Source organism: Myotis davidii, unplaced genomic scaffold, assembly GCF_000327345.1.
Source record: "Myotis davidii unplaced genomic scaffold, ASM32734v1 scaffold629, whole genome shotgun sequence".
Taxonomy (NCBI): Eukaryota; Metazoa; Chordata; class Mammalia; order Chiroptera; family Vespertilionidae; genus Myotis; species Myotis davidii.
The window spans coordinates 721941-727073 of NW_006300210.1; positions in this window are offsets into that span (position 1 = coordinate 721941).

Sequence of the window (5133 nt, forward strand, 5' to 3'; positions counted from 1 at the left end):
TCGGTGGATAGAGCGTCGGCCTGCGGACTGAAAGGTCCCAGGTTCGATTCCGGTCAGGGCATGTACCTGGGTTGCAGGCACATCCCCAGTGGGGAGTGTGCGGGAGGCAGCTGGTCGATGTTTCTCTCTCATCGATGTTTCTGACTCTCTATCTCTCTCCTTTCCTCTCTGTGAAAACTCAATAAAATATATTAAAAAAAATAATAATTAGATTTATCATTAAACAATACAAAATTTGATAGAAAGAACATTTATTGAAGAGTAATCTTTTTTCAACATCGGTGATTTCCATATGAAAATAGTAAATATTTATTTTGTTATAAAGTTGACTACATTATAATTCTCCCTCTCTGTTATCATTTAGATGGGTCCAAATATACAATGCATGATTCCTTTCAGTTCTGCCTTTGTCTTTCTTGCAACTTCAAATTTTCTACTTTACAAGTATGCTGAAAAGCATCTGAGTCTTGCAACTCTAAGGTCTTCCTGATTAGGAGCATCTGACAGCTTGGTAGACGTGCAAAATCTCATGCTTCACCCTAGCTCAACATTTTAACAAGATTTCCAATAGATGCATATTATCATTTAGTATTAAGAAGCACTGCTCCATTGGACTCATCTTTAGTCGATGATTCCATAACAAGTGTCTTATTTTTTTTCAGATCAGATGTGGATGGAGAACCTGCTAAGGTGGGAGCAGAGAAAACTAATGGAGATCAAGAGGGCTGAAACCTTGTCTCCAAGTTGCCTTTATCAGGTTCACGACTCCAAATTTTTTTTTTATTTGAAATCACTTCAGGACAGGTAGAGAACAGGGAAGCTCATAAATTCAAGTGCATAATTCTACTCACAGTCAGATAAAAACCAGCAAGATCCCCCATGGTTTTCGACACTGGAGTGGAAGTGGCTATTAAAAAGGAGGACATATGTAACACTTTCAATAATAAATATTTATTTACAATATAAATTATTAATATTGGGAGAATAAAAATATATGCCACACATAAAATGCATTATATACACATTTAAATGAAAGGTCAGAAAGTAAAAGTCTGGGTGAAATGAAATGTGGTCAGAGTGAAATAAGTAGTTTGGGTTATAAAATGGGGGAAATGCACATACCAGAAGTGATTTTTTTTAATTTATTTCAAGTATAAAAAACTTCGGGATAAAATAAAAAGAAGCAATAGTGATTGGCACTGTCACATCATCCATTTATTCTTTTTCTATCGACTTATATCCCACTACATAAAAAGAAATGTGAAGTAACATTGCCTGTCAGCTTGTAGGCAGTAAAATCTTTTGGAATAAATGAACAAATACTGCAAGCCTCTTTTGAGTATGGAAACGTTCATTTCCTATAATATTACTAACTAGATACCCTGAAAACCCTTTTCTACAAAACAGAAATGATGGGTAAAAAAAATAAAATACATACATTTAAATTCAAACCTGTACTAGCAAAATTTAATAAAATCCCCGAGGTCCCAAAGCAAAGGGGTCATTGAAAACCAGTGTGTTAAGCACAAGAACCGACTCTCAGCAGCCTTGGGGAAACTGTTGCTTGTCAATAACCTGGTCTTAGGTTTTGATGCTCATAAGAGGATAGGTGACAACCTGTGCAAAATGGAAACTTGGAATGATACCACACAGGGCATTCAAAAGACTCTCAGTGAACACATCAACTTAAAGACTACATGCACCCGCAGAAGTGAATTAAGAAGTCCTTGTCTAGACACCTGGGATCTGGGTGAAAAAAAATTAGTCTCCTGTAATCATTTATCATCATGGGCCAAAAGTCACTTGTTCTCAAAGTTTAATTTCAACCACCTATGTTCTCTAACAGACTAGAAATTAAAATAAAGTGTTCTTGAGCTAATGATATCCCACAGTTTCAGGGCAAAGCAAATTAAAATCCTGCCTTGATAAATTATCGCTCAATACAAACTACACAAGACTCCCACAAATAAAGCCTTCTGATGACATGAGAGTCAGCAGGCAAAAAAGCAAACACATCAGAGAAAACCACTATTAGATATTAATGATAAAGTATGTTTAAAATGATTAGAAATATAAATGAAAAGAAAAGGAATTAAGTTTCAATGAAAAAAGGATAAGAAAAGAACCAACTAAAACACCTAAGAATGAAAAATATAATTAGTGAAAGTTAAAAGAAAAGCTTCATTAGGTGAACTAAATTTTAGATTAGCCACAACCAGTGAGAGAACTAATGCCCTGGAAGAGATGATTCATAATATATCCCCAAAAATAAAATGAGAGAAAGTGTAAAAGAAAACTTAAGAGTTTAACATAATAAGTCTAAGAGGTATTACAGAGGATGAGACTGGAGAGAAGGGGGGAAAGACTATTATTCTCAAAAATAATGCCTGAGAAATTTCTAGATTGATGAAAGATATTTTTCTTATCCTAGATTCTCAAGTAAGGTGTAAATATAATTAAATCCACACCTACACATTGCCCCTTGTAGTGTGATCATACAATTTAAAACTATGCGGGGAGGGGAATCAAAGGCAAAAATTTAATTATTCCAAAAAGACAATAATTAAACACTAGACTTTTATTTTCATTGAAACACTATCTGTAGAGAGTTGGGAGAACAGAGCTGAAGCTAATTATTCTATAATCATTAAATATTATTTAGGTGTGAGACAACATAAATTCAGTAATCAATCACTGAGTTTACCACTAATAGCTTCCTGTTTTATTTCCTATTTACAAGGAAGTAAAGGATATACATTTTGGAAAAAGGAAACATGAACCTAGAAGAACTAAGTTAATTGCAGGAATCATTGTAAGAAAGACAATATGTAAATAATAATGATTGTATAAAATAATAATAGTAATGTCTAATTTGGGGAATATAAATACCAGGAAGAATTAAATTACTAAACAACTGTGGCACATGAGGTGGAAAGACAGTAACCAGTGTTATGCATATTAAGGTCTTTGTACTGTTCTACAGAAGAGTAAAGATACTCGTCACCAATTAACTATTTTAACTTTAACCCATTCCAATTAAATACATCATCATATTAAAATTTTAAGGCAAGTCTGTTAAACTATGGGAGAATTTATAACAGCAAAATAAGTAGAAAGGAAAAATCAGAATAAAGAAAATTTGAATAATACAAAAGGTATAAAGAAAGAGGGGGTGGGGAATGCAAACAAAAAGATAAATTAAAAAATACTCAGCATAATGGGGAAATAATTCTTTTTCTTGGACTTATAAATTGTTTGAAGATATAAATTGCAACAGAGAATTTTACCCAACCGTCTACCCCTACCGCATATACATATCCCAGATGGTTTGGGGTAGAAGTTGGAACCTTACCTAACATTCATTCAAGCCCTGTCTTAGAGTTGAGTGTAAGCACTTTTTGCTGACTCTCAATAACTTAAAAAAAATCACATTTTATTGGAAATTACATGGTATAGGTTACAGATAAAAAAATATAAATAAAAGCTACAATTTCTGCTACCAAGAAAGACAGGAACCATTGTAAGAACAGTCACTTCCTTTAGGGCCACAGAACTAGAATGAATGGTTCTCCATCCTTGTCTCACTACTCTCAGGCTTCAAATTACCAGTCTTATTGGCATTTATTCCAAGGATCGCAAATCAAATAACTGCTGGCATCAGACAACTCCAAGAAACAAGTAAAGCAGTACTGTAATATGACGATAAATGGAAACTGACTTTCGGTATCAGGAATAAAATAGGAAATGGTGAAGGTAAAGGAAAACTGGAGCCACTGATCCAGCCCAAGGCCTCAGGGGTTACTCAGCTCAAGCTGACTGTTGCCATGGAGAAATGCAGGCCAAGTAGTAGGGCCTGGTCTTTAAAAAGAGGGAGGGAGAGAGAGAGAGAGAGAGAGAGAGAGAGAGAGAGAGAGAGAGAGAGAGAGAAATTGATGCAAAATAGTCAGATATTTATCTTGATATCATTTTTTAATTGATATGGGCAACAGATTAAATTTTTAATACTGTGTGGACCAACACCAGAAAGAGCAATTAAACCCAGTTACAGAACCAGTTTTCTTACTGGCCATCTGTGGATTGTAGCTTGTGGACCAGTGACCTGTAGGGTGTACTGTCTGTGCACGTAAAGTTCTGAGAGTCTGCATTTCCAATTCCCTCCTCCCAAATCTTGGGCTATTATCAGCTCTACATTTTTTATTTATGCATATTAATTTTTAATACTGTGTGGACCAACACCAGAAAGAGCAATTAAACCCAGTTACAGAACCAGTTTTCTTACTGGCCATCTGTGGATTGTAGCTTGTGGACCAGTGACCTGTAGGGTGTACTGTCTGTGCACGTAAAGTTCTGAGAGTCTGCATTTCCAATTCCCTCCTCCCAAATCTTGGGCTATTATCAGCTCTACATTTTATTTTTATGCATATTGTAAACCTCACAAGGTAATGCTACTATGCTTGCACTAGACAGTTAATTATATTTTAGAGACCTTAAAAACAGAAAGTAATATGTATTTTTATTGATTTGAGAAAGAGAGGACTGGAGAGGGAGAGAGAAAAAATATCCATGTGAGAGAAACATCATAGGCTGCCTCCTGCACGCCCCCTACTGGAGACTGAGCAACCCAGACATGTGCCCTGACAGGAACTCTAACCTGCAATTTTTGGTGCATGGATGATGCTTAACCAACTGAGCCACACTGGCCAGGGTACCTTTTTACTGTATTTTTATCTGTACCCTTTTATTGTACTTTTTCTTGATAGTTTTTATTTTTAAAGCTGTTTTAGGTTCACAGCAAAATTAAGTAGAAAGTACATAGAATTTCCATATACCCTGCCTCCACACATGCACAGCCTCCCGCCACTGTCAACTTCCACCACCAAAGTGGTTCATTTGCTGCAATTGATGAATCCACACTGACACATCATTACCATCTGTGCTGGGCCAGCTCAGCCAAGGGTTCGGCAATCCTGAGGGGGAAGGGGGGGTTGGCGAAGGATGTAGGAAAGACAAAGAGAATAAGCTGGGTCTAGGTGGATCTTCCTGTGCCTGGCTGAGGCCACAGAGAGAGATCCAGAGGCAAGCTGAGCCTTTATTTTATAGACAGAGGTAAACAAGGCAGTGGCCACCATAGTT